The sequence below is a fragment of the Salmo salar genome, chromosome ssa29, assembly GCF_905237065.1.
Source record: "Salmo salar chromosome ssa29, Ssal_v3.1, whole genome shotgun sequence".
Lineage (NCBI taxonomy): Eukaryota > Metazoa > Chordata > Actinopteri > Salmoniformes > Salmonidae > Salmo > Salmo salar.
In genome coordinates this window covers 3,692,602-3,706,345 of record NC_059470.1, presented here as the reverse complement: position 1 = coordinate 3,706,345, position 13,744 = coordinate 3,692,602, and the positions used below count along the sequence as shown (strand labels likewise).

The window sequence follows — 13,744 nt, the reverse complement described above, 5'->3', positions numbered from 1 at the left end:
TTAATTTGAATAATTGCCCAGCCCTACATTGCAGTGGGTGGAGTAAGGAGTCACCAGTACTCTGTATTAAACCCGTTGCTCAGCACGAGACAAATTTTAAGTTTTCAAGACTATTGAGTAATTCCAGTAACCTATATTTTATTAAGTGTATTTCTTCAAATACAGCCTACACTGTGTAAACTTTCTAAAGAAATGCTAGTATAATTTGACAAGTTTTATTTATCAATATTTTTTTTCGAAGGTGGTTGCAATACTGGGGAGAAATATTTGTTTTTGATATTCCCAACGTTTAGCATGCCTTTGCAGGGGGGACTCTTTTTAATCTGTTATCGTGCTCCCAAGCATAATATCATACTGCTAGTAGAATGGTAATCGTTGACTGGTTAGTAGCCACATGTGCTGATGCTCTTTCTGGCTACAATTCAATCAAATGTTACTGATCACATACACATATTTAGCAGATGTTATTGCGGGTGTAACAAAATGCTTGTGACTTGAATCTAGCTAGTAACAATGCATCATCTACAGTACTACTCCAAACATGGGTATATCCCTGGGACAACTCTTACCCTACGAGGTCGGAAAACTGCTGGTTTTCTGTTCTACCTGGTGTCCCAGATCCAAACTAGTCCCTGATTTTAGATGGGGAATAATGGGGGGCAGAAGCAGTGGAACTTGCTTTAAGATCCAGATTTTGAATTTGAGGGTATAGGTTTGACGTCCTTTGGAGAACATGTACACAATGACATCAGTTTCTTTTCGGTATCTGCTTTCCAGGCCACTATCCCATTCCCAAATGGATGATAAGCATGGAGTACGTTCTTAGCGTGTGGACTACACACCTACACTCTACAGGCAGGACACCACACCCTCCCATCAGTACAGGTGAGATTTAGCTATATGCATTCATGCAGTGCCTTTCGGAAAGTATCAAACCCCATCCCTTTTCCCACATTCTGTTATCGTGCATCCCCAGCTGTAACATATCTCAGAATCTAGTTTAACGCCGATGTTAAAAACCGATGTCAAAGCTACCGTGCATACCTATATAACGTAGGTACATGATGTAATGACGCCACGTAAAATTTTGCGCAACACAACATTCCTAACCTAGCCCACACAATGTCTGCTGTGTGGATCGAGCAGTCATTTGAAAGAGTAAGAACATTTCAGCGAGACAACTCAAAAGGCGTAATTAACGTCAAGATAATGGAATTCATTGCCCTTGACCGTTCTCTGTCGTGGTCGAGCACCGGTACACATTACCAAGTGCGCTATTTTTCAAATGTTGCCCTACTGGAGTTGCACAGTAATAGCGTCACTGCTATTGGCTTCTCAACATACATACTATGGAACGCCGTTTGGGTCTTTGTGTGTCAAAAGATACAGTAGCACTGTCAAAGCTGTACAAAAAAGTTGGCAAACAAGCAAACCCCGGACACGAACAGTGTGTAAACAATACCGCGTTGGTAATAAAGCATAATTTGTTCGACCACAACTTCTAGGGGAGATAGCTTTAGCTTGGTACATAGCTAGCACCAATACAACCAGCCTGAAAACAATGACCAGTAGAAACTGCAGTCATTTGCTGCTGGTGATTCTCTGATCCACCTCTACGCAGATGACACCATTCTGTATACTTCTGGCCCTTCTTTGGACACTGTTAACAAACCTCCAGACGAGCTTCAATGCCATACAACTCTCCTTCCGTGGCCTCCAACTGCTCTTAAATGCAAGTAAAAGTAAATGCATGCTCTTCAACCGATCGCTGCCCGCCCGTCCAGCATCACTACTCTGGACGGTTCTGACTTAGAATATGTGGACAACTACAAATAACTAGGTGTCTGGCTAGACTGTAAACTCTCCTTCCAGACTCACATAAAGCATCTCCAATCCAAAATCTAGAATCGGCTTCCTATTTCGCAAAACAAAGCCTCCTTCACTCATGCTGCTAAACATACCCTCGTAAAACTGACTATCCTTGACTTCAGCCATGTCATTTACAAAATAGCCTCCAACACTCTTCTCAGCAAATTGGATGCAGTCGACCACAGTGCCATCTGTTTCATCACCAAAGCCCCATATACTACCCACCACTGTGACCTGTATGCTCTCGTTGGCTGGCCCTCGCTTCATATGCATCGCCAGACCTACTGGCATCAGGTCATCTATAAGTCTTTGCTAGGTATAGCCCCGCCTTATCTCAGCTCACTGGTCACCATAGCCAACACCCACTCGTAGCACACGCTCCAGCAGGTATATTTCACTGGTGATCCCCAAAGCCTCCTTTGGCTGCCTTTCCTTCCAGTTCTCTGCTGCCAATGACTGGAACGAATTGCAAAAATCACTGAAGCTGGAGACTCCTATCTCCCTCATTAACTTTAAGCATCAACTGTCAGAGCAGCTTACCGATCACTGCACCTGTACACAGCCCATCTGTAAATAGCCCACCCAACTACCTCATCCCCATATTATTTATTTTGCTCTTTTGCACCCCAGTATCTCGACTTGCACACAGGAGGAAACCTGGCACCATATTGAAATTGAACTTCAGTTCATGAAAATAAATAGCTAGCCAGCTACTTAACCCTGTTGCCCAAAGCTAACGCTATAAGCAGCCACCAAGCTTCATCTGGCTATTAAGGCTCGACCTGACCGGGTTATGTGTTGTGAAGCTAGCCACAATAAGGATTAGGCACAATAGTGGAATTTGCAGTTTGTCTTCAAAATAAAAGTATGTCATTGACAGTCATACAAATAGTAGAATTATGCCATACTTTTATTTTGAAGGCTAACTGCAAAGTCCACTATTGTGGCTCATTCTTATTGTGGCTAGCTTCACATAGATGGGTCCGACCACCATTAATCAAATGAGAACTCTCTTATAAATTAAAGTTATTTTAGATGACACCTGGCTATATAGTTAGCTAGCTAACTGTAGCTAATGAAACATTGTTTTGCTGTGTTCACGGCCGGATGTGATACAGCCTGGATTCGAACCAGGGACTGTTATGCCTCTTGCACTGAGATGCAGTGCCTTAGACCACTGTGTGTGTGTGTGTGTGTGTGTGTGTGTGTGTGTGTGTGTGTGTGTGTGTGTGTGTGTGTCTATTTAACTGTACTAGCAAGCTAAAAAGGCTGCTTAAATTTTAAATATCGGTATCAGGGTTTTTGGCAAGGAAACTATTGGATATCGGTATTGGCCAAAAATGTCACATCGGTGCATCACTAGTTACAGCCTTATTCTAAAATGGATTAAATTACACATTTTCCTCATCAATCTACACACAATACCCCATAATGACAGAGTGAAAACAGGTTTTGAAATCTTTGCTCATTTATCAGGTTAAAAAAATACTGTATTTACGTAGGTTTTCAGCCACCTTTGCTATGAGACTCGAAATTGAGCTCAGGTTCATCCTGTTTCCGTTGATAATCCTTGATGTTTCTACAACTTGATTGGAGTCCACCTGTGGTAAATTCAATGGTTTGGACATGATTTGGAAAGAAACACATCTGTCTATATATAAGGTCCCACAGTTGACTGCATGTCTGAGCAAAAACTAAGCCATGAGGTCGACGGAATTGTCCGTAGAGCTCAGAGACAGGATTGTGTTGAGGCACAGGTCTGGGTAAGGGTACCAAAAAATATCTGAGGCATTTGAAGATCCTCAAGAACACAGTGGACCCCATCATTCTTAAATCGAAGAAGTTTGGAACCACCAAGACTCTTCCTAGAGCTGGTCAACTGGCCAAACTGAGCAATCGGGGGAGGGCCTTGGTCAGGGAGGTGACCAGGAACCCGATGGTCACTCTGACAAAGCTCTAGAATTCCTCTGTGGAGATAGGAGAACCTTCCTGAACGACAACCATCTCTGCAGCACTCCACCAATGAGGCCTTTATTGTAGAGTGGTGAGACGGAAGCCACTCCTCAGTAAAAGGCATATGACAGCCCACTTGGAGTTTGCCAAAAGGCCCCTAAAGACTCAGACCATGAGAAACAAGATTCTCTGGTCTGATTAAACCAAGATTGAACTCATTGGCCTGAATGCCAAGCGCCACGTCTGGAGGAAACCTGGCACCATCCATACGGTGAACGGTGGTGGCAGCATCATGCTGTGAGTGTTTTTCAGCGACTGGGAGACTAGTCAGGATTGAGGCAAAGATGAATGGAGCAAAGTACAGAGAGTTCCTTGATGAAAACCTGCTCCAGAGCGCTCAGGTCCTCAGACTGGGGCGAGGGTTCATCTTCCAACAGGACAACGACCCAAAGCACACAGCCAAGACGATTCAGGAGTGGCTTCGGGACAAGTGTCTGAATGTCCTTTATTGGCCCAGCCAGAGCCCGGACTTGAACGTGATCAAACATCTCTGGAGAGACCTGAACATAGCTGTGCAGCGACGCTCCCCATCCAACCTGACAGAGCTTGAGAGGATCTGCAGAGACAAACTCTCCAAATAAAGGTGTGCCAAGCTTGTAGCGTCATACCCAAGAAGACTCGAGTCTGTAATTGCTGCCAAAGGTTCTTCAACAAAGTACTGACTAAAGGGTCTCAATACTTATGTAAATGGGATATCTGTTTTTTATTCTTAATACATTTGCAAAAATATTTAACCTGTTTCTGCTTAGTCATTATGGGATATTGTTTGTAGATTGAGATGTTTAAAAATAAATAAATAAAACATTTTTAGAATAAGGCTAACAATGTGGAAAAAGTCAAGGGGTCTGAATACTTTACGAATGCACTGTATATACTTTGTCGTGACGATATAAACTAATGAATGTGTTCTTGACAAGTATGCCCATACCATCTATTGTCTAATTTGGCGATCTGGTATGCAGGTAACTGTTTTAAAAGCGTTATGATGTGATTGTGTTATCCCCCATCTCCAGTAACGAGAACCATGTAACTATGACACATCCCTACACGATTTCCTGATTTCACAGATGGACCACTTAGAAGTTAAATCATGGGGGAAATTATTTTACCCACTGGTAGAACTAAGGCGTTCACCAAATTGACAAGCGTTTCATCATTTTTATTTCTGGGGGTGGATTATCCCTTTTAAGGAGCAAATATCCACACCTGATTCTATCAATCAGCATAGGCATACATGGTTACCAGCATTAGGTCAGAGAGAGATCGAGGACTCGTCTTTGTATCTGTGCCATTATAGCCTCGATCCTAGATGCTATCTCCATTTGGAAGTAGTACATTTTCTTCCTTGCGATTGGCTGATCTCTCCTGAAGAACCAGTTGGACATGACTCCAACAGGGTCACCAGGAATGATCAGCCAATGAAGTTGGAAGTCCCACGCAGTTGACTAAATTAAAATGGTGGAAGCCCACAATGGCGCTGCCCATGTTAATACAAAATAAAAAAAATATATAACTAACCCAAGATAGACCACAACCTGTTGTTTCCAATGGAAGCAAATGAATCATAGTGACAGGACAAGTAGAGGTGAACAGAGCCAAGAACGAGCTAGCGAGACCCTATTTGCGCGTTCTAGCATGTATTTCAATCAAATTTCAATCAAATGTATTTATAAAGCCCTTCTTACACAGAGTGCTGTGTAGAAACCCAGCCTAAAACCCCAAACAGCAAGCAATGCAGGTGTAGAAGCACAGTGGCTAGGAAAAACTCCCTAGAAAGGCCAGAACTTAGAAAGAAACCTAGAGGGGAACCAGACTGAGGGGTGGCCAGTCCTCTTCTGGCTGTGCCGGGTAGAGATTATAACAGAACATGGCCAAGATGTTCAAATGTTCATAGATGACCAGAAGGGTCAAATAATAATCGCAGTGGTTGTTGAGGGTGCAACAGGTCAGCACCTCAGGAGTAAATGTCAGATGGCTTTTAATAGCAGATCATTGAGAGTATCGCTACCGCTCCTAGAGAGTTGAAAACAGCAGGTCTGGGACAGGCAGCATGTCCGGTGAACAGGTCAGGGTTCCATAGCCGCAGGCAGAACAGTTGAAACTGGAGCAGCAGCACCACTAGGTGGACTGGGGACAGCAAAGAGTCATCAGGCCAGGTAGTCCTGAGGCATGGTCCTAGGGCTCAGGTCCTCCGAGAGCGAGAGAATTAGAGAGAGCATACTAAAATTCACACAGGGCACCGGATAAGACAGGAGAAATACTCCAGATATAACAGACTGACCCCAGCCCCCCGACACACAAACTACTGCAGCATAAATTAGCATATTTCCATTTGGAAATGCCTACTCTCTGAAATGTGCATGCGCACTAACTCGATTTGCGCAAGCACTGTTTCTCAACAATACAATCTTTTAGAAACTTTGGCATAGGGTAAAGTAAAAAAAAAATGGCCCACTCTGTTCGTAACAGATTCAAGTTTTGTGGACAGAAAACGGTATTGAAATCAAGTGTTTCATCAATAGGAAAATTAGCATAATGTCTGCCAAAATCTATCTTCTCCCACTGCCTGATAATCGCCTATCATTCACCTTTTATGGTGACAATAACACCCTTTATTTTCTGTATACTTTGGAAGTAGGCCAAGACAGTATAGTATCTAAAGGAAATATCAATGGGGAACATCAAATGTTTTTGGTGATGCATACAGAATATTTTATTTTGCAGGCTACAGCAAATGTCACTGACTTTTTCTGAAAGACAAAAACAATTGCAAATTGTTGTGTACCTGTAAACAGTTTAAATTCATGTTTTGCATTTACTTTTCCCAACCTAAATATGCTGCACTGCCTGTGAATTCTGAAACTTTGTCTACTCAGATTTTTTTTAAACTACAGTAGGCCTTAGTGGTAGCCTTCACACTTCAGTGCAAAAAATCAACTGTCTGTTCACCTGTTTTTAAATTCTACTGTATGTTATAAATAAACCGTGCTCCCTTTCGGCTGCATAGAGAAAAAACTAGAAATGATCATCTACACTTGTAGATGAAGGGAAGGAGACAGGTTAAAGAAGGATTTTTAAGCCTTAAGACAATTGAGACATGGATTGTGTATGTGTGCCATTCAGAGGGTGAATGGGCAAGACAAAATATTGAAGTGCCTTTGAACGGGGTATGGTAGTAAGCGCACCGGTTTGTGTCAAGAAATGCAACGCTGCTGGGTTTTTCACGCTCAACAGTTTACTGTGTATCAGGAATGGTCCACCACCCAAAGGACATCCAGGCAACTTGACACAATTGTGGGAAGCATTGGAGTCAACATGGGCCAGCATCCCTGTGGAACGCTTTCGAGACCTTGTAAAGTCCATGCCCTGGCGAATTGAGGCTGTTCTGAGGTTGAGGGGGCAGGCGCGCAACTCAATATTTGGAAGTTGTTCTTAATGTTTTGTACACTCTTCAAAACCACACAAAGCAAGAGAGCTCATGTGTAGGTGTACTAAACAATCAAAAAGCTATATTAAGAGTTACTACTATATATGTATACATAGGAGTATGTTTTTTTTTTTTAATGAAAGTTCTATCCAAAGGCACTATTTGCAATGGCTTATATTTATTCATTTTTGTTTTGTTTTTCCTCAAAGTTTTACTTTTTGTGGCCCATTTTAGAATGCAAAGGTAAAACAAATGACCAGGACCACCTCCAGGCTTTTTCACCTGATTTTACTGATTTCCTCATTATAACTGTTGCAATAACCCCAATGCTTTGCAGTACTTAGGTTGTGCCACAAGAGGGCAACATTGACTAACATATAGGTCCCCTAAAATTACAGTACACGGAGTCGTGGTTTGCTTTTCATAGTTGGTTAGCAAATAATTTGGGGGGGGGGGGTGTCTATTTGTCCTGTTACACACGAGTGTCAGTAAGACCAAGGAGCTGATCGTGGACTATAGGAGAAAGAGGGGAGCACACCCCCCCCATCCACATCGACGGGGCTGTTGTGAAATAGGTTGAGAGCTTCAAGTTCCTTGGGGTTTACATCACTAAGGATTTAACATGGTCCACACACACCTGCACAGTCAAGAAAAGGGCACGGCAGTGTCTTTTCCCCCTCAGGAGGCTGAAAATATTTATGGACCCTGGGGTCCTCAAAGTTCTACAGCTGCACCATCGAGAGCATCTTGACTGGCCGCATCACTGCTTGGTATGGCAAATGCACCGCCTTTGACTGCAACGCGCTACAGAGGGTGGTGCGGACAGCCAAGTACATCACTGGGGCTGAGCCCCCTGCCATCCAGGACCTCTATATCAGGTGGTGTCAGAGGGCCTGAAAAATTGCAAAAGACTAGCCACCCAAGCCATAGACTGTTCGCTCTGCTACTCTCCGGCAAACAGGTTCTGAGACAGCTTCTACCCCCAAGCCATAGGACTGCTAAATAGTCAGACTGGTGAATAGTCAATTAATGGTACCCGAACTATCTGCACTGACCCTACACACACACACACACACACACACACACACACACACACACACACACACACACTACATTGACACATTCACAGACACTACATACACACACGCATACCAACAACACAAACACACATACACACTTTTTACACATCATTTGCAGCTGCTACTCTTTCTTATTTGACTCTTATCTATCCTGATATCTAGTCACTTTACCCTGCCGTCATGTACATATCTATCTCAAATACCTTGTACCTCTGCACATTGATCTGGTACTGGTATTCCCTTTATATAGCTCCATTCTTGTATTTTATTCCTCTTGTAATCATTTTATTTTTAAACTCTGTATTGTTGGGAAGGGCTCTTAAGCAAGCATTTCACGGTAAGGTCTACACCAGTTTTATTAGGCGCATCTGACAAATACAATTACATTTCTTGCCTAACCCAACTTCCCCTGAGACACCCGCAGGGAGTGAGGTCACGGCCAGGGTCATCATTTCTCACTCCAGTCTGCTGCACTTGTATTCAACTACTCAAGTAGCCTATCTAGAGTTTGTGCATCCCTTGTAACATATAGAAACTTTTTGGTTTGTTTTACAGTTAAAACTTGTTGGTGACAGGGGGCAGTATTCAGAAATTCAGATGACTACATGCCCAAATTAAACTGCCTGCTTCTTGGGCCCAGAAGGTAGGATATGCATAGTATTAGTAGATTTGGATAGAAAACACTCTGAAGTTTCTAAAAATGTTTGAATGATGTCTGTGAGTATAACAGAACTCATATGGCAGGTAAAAAAAACTGAGAAAAAATCCAACCCAGAAGTGACATGTAGTTCTATCTAATCCCTGTTCAAACTACAGTGTCTGTGGGGTTAGTTTGCACTTCCTAAGGCTTCCATTGGCTGTCAACAGCCTTTAGAAACTTGTTTCATCCGTCTGTTACTGGGCAGAGAATAGGAGCTCAGTCAATCAGTGGACTGCCTGGGACCAGTGAGTTGTTAATGCGCAGGCACGTTAGCGCGCCTCCTTTTTTTCCTGGAATGAATACGCTATTGTCCGGTTGGAATATTATCAACGTTTTATGTTAAAAAGACCCTAAGGTTTGATTGTAAACATCGTTTGACATGTTTCTAAGAATGGTAATGGAACCATTTGACTTTTCGTTTCTGGTTCTGCGCTCTCGCGTTATGCCTTTGGATTAGTGACTTGAACGCGCAAACAAAACAGAGGTATTTGGACATAAATATGGAGTATTTCGAACAAAAAGAACATTTCTTGTGGGAGTCCTGGGAGTGCATTCCGACGAAGATCAGCAAAGGTAAGGGAAGGTTTATAATACTAATTCTGAGTTTAGTTGTCTCCAGAACTTGGCGGGTAACTGTATAGCTTGCTTTGATGGCTGAGCTCTGTACTCAGAATATTGAAAAAAGCTATTTTAAAATCTGACACAGCGGTTGCATTAAGGAGTAGTATATCTATAATTCTTTCAATAACTGTTGTAAAGTTTATCAACGTTTATGAGTATTTTTGTAATTGATGTGCTCATTCACCGAGGGTTTTGGTGGGAATACATTTTCTGAACATCACGCGCCAATGTAAAATACTATTTTTGGATATAAATAGGAACTTTATCGAACAAAACATACATGTATTGTGTAACATTGAGTTCTGGGAGTGTGATCTGATGAAGATCATCAAAGGTTAGTGATTAATTTTAGCTGTATTTCTGGTTTTTGTGACGCCTCTCCTTGCTTGGAAAATGGCTGTGGTTTTTCTTGTCAAGGTGATGTCCTAACATAATCTAATGTTTTGCTTTCGCCGTAAAGCCTTTTTGAAATCGGACACTGTGGTTAGATTAAGGAGAATCTTATCTTTAAAATGGTGTATAATACTTGTATGTTTGAGAAATTTGAATTATGAGATTTTTGTTGTTTTGAATTTGCCGCCCTGCTATTTCACTGGCTGTACCGCGGGTGGGACGCTAGCATCCCACGTAGCCCATACTAGTTAAAATGAGTTACACTACATGACCAAGTATGTGGACCCTTGCTCGTCGAACAACTCATTCAAAAATCATGGGCGTTTAATATGGGGTTGGACCCCCTTTTGCTGCTATAACAGTCTCCACTCTTCTGGGAAGGCTTTCCACTAGATGTTGGGACATTTGCTGTGGTGACTAACTTCCGTTAGCATTAGTGAGGTTGTGCACTGATGTCGGGTGATTTGGTCTGGCTTGCGTCGGCGTTCCAAATTATCCCAAAGGTGTAAGATAAAGTTGAGGTCAGGGCTCTGTGTAGGCAAGTTCTTTCACACCGATCTTGACAAACCATTTCTATATGGACCTCACTTTGTGCACAGGGGCATCGTCATGCTGAATCAGGAAAGGGCTTGCCATAAAGTTGTAAGCACAGAATCGCCTAGATAGAATGTCATTGTATGCTGTAGCGTTAAGATTTCCCTTCACTAGAACTAAGGGGCCAAGCCCGAACGATATAAAAAAAACGACCCAGACCATTTTTCCTCCTCCACCAAACTTTACAGTTGGCACTATGCACTGGGGCAGGTACCGTTCTCTTGGCAATCGCCAAACCCAGATTTGGCTGTCAGACTGCCAGATGGTGAGCGTGATTTATCACTCCAGAGAATGTGTTTCCACTGCTCCAGAGTCCAATGGCAGCAAGCTTTACACCACACCAGCCAACTCTTGGAATTGGGAATGGTGATCTTAGGCTTGTGTGCGGCTGCTCAGTCATGGAAACCAAGTTTGTGAAACTGACGACAAACAGGTATTTTGCTGACGTTGCTTCCAGAGGCAGTTTGCAACTCTGTAGTGACTGTTGCAACCGAGGACAGACTATTTTTTTTTTACACACTTCAGCGGTCCCGGTCTGTGAGCTTGTGTGGTCTACCACTTCGCGGCTAAGCCGTTGTTGCTCCTAGACATTTCCACTTCACAATAACAGCACTTACAGTTGACCAGGGCAGCTCTAGCAGCGCAGAAATTTGATGAACTGACTTGATAGCCAGACGGACTATTTGTTAAGTCTGACCATAATTCTATCCTCCTGATAACTGCTTACAAGCAAAAAATTCAAGCAAGAAGCACCAGTGACTCAATCAATAAAAAAGTGGTCAGATGAAAAGCAACAGGACTGTTTTGCTAGCACAGACTGGAATATGTTCCGGGATTCTTCCGATGGCATTGAGGAGTACACCACATCAGACACAGGCTTCATCAATATGTGCGTCGACAATGTCATCCCCACAGAGACTGTACGTAAATACCCCAACCAGAAGCCATGGATTACATCCAACATCCGCACTGAGCTAAAGGCTCGAGCTGCTGCTTTCAAGGAGCGGGACTCTAACCCGGAAGCTTATAAGCAATCCTGCGATGCCCTCCGACAAACCATCGAACAGGCAAAGCATCAATACAGGACTAAGATCAAATCATACTACACCGGCTCCGACGGATGTGTCAGGGCTTGCAAACTATTACAGACTACAAAGGGAAGCACAGCCGAGAGCTGCCCAGTGACACGAGCCTACCAGACGAGCTAAATCACTTCGATGCTCGCTTCGAGGCAAGTAACACTGAAACATGCATGAGAGCATCAGCTGTTCCGGATGACTGTGATCACGCTCTCCGTAGCCAATGTGAGTAAGACCTATAAACAGGTCAACATTTACAAGGCCGCAGGGCCAGATGGATTATCAGGATGTGTACTGCAAGCATGCGCTGACCAACTGGCAAGTGTCTAAACTGATATTTTCAACCTGTCCGAGTCTGTAAAACCAACATGTTTTAAGCAGACCACCATAGTGCCTGTGCCCAAGAACACTAAGGTAACCTGCCTAAATGACTACCGACCTGTAGCACTCACGTCTGTAGCCATGAAATGCTTTGAAAGGCTGGTCATGGCTCACATCAACACCCTTATCCCAGAAACCCAAGACCCACTCCAACTTGCATACCGCCCTAACAGATCCACAGATGATGCAATCTCTATTGCACTCAACACTGCCCTTTCACACCTGGATAAAATAAACACCTATGTGAGAATGCTATTCATTGACAACAGCTCAGCGTTCAACACCATAGTGCCCTCAAAGCTCATCACTAAGCAAAGGACCCTGGGACTGAACACCTCCCCCTGCGACTGGATCCTGGACTTCCTGATGGGCCGCCCCCAGGTGGTAAGGGTAGGCAACAACACATCTGCCACGCTGATCCTCAACAAAGGGGCCCCTCAGGGGTGTGTGCGCTCAGGCCCCTCCTGTACTCCCTGTTCACTCATGACTGCATAGCCAGGCACGACTCAAACACCATCATTAAGTTTGCTGATGACACAACAGTGGTAGGCCTGATCACTGACAACGATGAGACAGCCTATAGGGAGGTCAGTGAACTGGCATTGTGCCAGGACAACAACCTCTCCCTCAATGTGAGCAAGACGAAGGAGCTGATCGTGGACTACAGGAAAAGGTGGGGCAGAACAGGCTCCCATTAACATCGACGGGGCTGTAGTGGAGCAGGTTGAGAGCTTCAATTTCTTGGTGTCCACATCACCAACAAACTATCATGGTCCAAACATACCAAGACAGTCATGAAGAGGGCACAACAAAACCTATTTCCCCTCAGGAGACTGGAAAGATTTGGCATGGGTCCCCAGATCCTCAAAGTTCTACAGCTGCACCATTGAGAGCATCCTGACTGGTTGCATCACCGCCTGGTATGGCAACTGCTCGGCATCTGACCGTATGGCGCTACAGAGGGTAGTGCGTACGGCCCAGTACATCACTGGGGCCAAGGTTCCTGCCATCCAGGACCTAGATAATAGGCAGTGTCAGAGGAATGCCCATAAAATTGTCAGACTCCAGTCACCCAAGTTATAGACTGTTTTCTCTGCTACCGCATGGCAAATCGCCACCGGACAATTTACTTTGACCCCCCCCAACTTGCCTGTACCCCCGCACACTGACTCGGTTCTTGTGCTCCCTGTATATAGCCTCGTTATTCTTATTGTGTTACTTTTTACTTCAGTCTACTTGGTAAATATTTTCTTCTTCTTGAACTGCACTGTTGGTTAAGGGCTTGTAAGTAAGCATTTCAGGGTAAAGTTTACATTTGTTGTATTCGGTGCATGTGACAAATAGTTTGATTTGACAGGGAACGGTTGATTGTCAAGGGCAATGAATTCCATTATCTTGCCGTTAATGGATTTCGCCTTTTGAGTTGTCTCGCTGAAATGTTCTTACTCTTTGAAATGACTGCTCGACTTGTTGACTGCTCGATCCACACAGCAGACATTGGTCTAGGTTAGGAATGCTGTGGCACGTGTAGCGCTATATTTTTTTGTGGCGTCATTACGTCATGTACCTACGTTATGTAGGTATGCAT

At 43.7% G+C, this 13,744-nt stretch overlaps 1 protein-coding gene across 3 annotated transcripts in view; it reads left to right on the top strand.

Annotated features, from left to right (window-relative positions):
• Positions 1-13,744, top strand: part of LOC106590037 (enhancer of polycomb homolog 1) — a 138,489-nt gene that overhangs the window by 19,442 nt on the left and 105,303 nt on the right. Inside the window, exon 2 of one of the 3 annotated variants that reach the window (XM_045710952.1) lies at positions 778-885. The exons of 1 other annotated variant lie outside the window; for it this stretch is intronic. The gene's annotated coding sequence lies outside the window, so the exon portion shown is untranslated. Of the gene's footprint in view, positions 1-222; positions 886-13,744 lie in introns of those variants that run through there. One more of the 3 variants, XM_045710953.1, reaches the window with a different exon arrangement.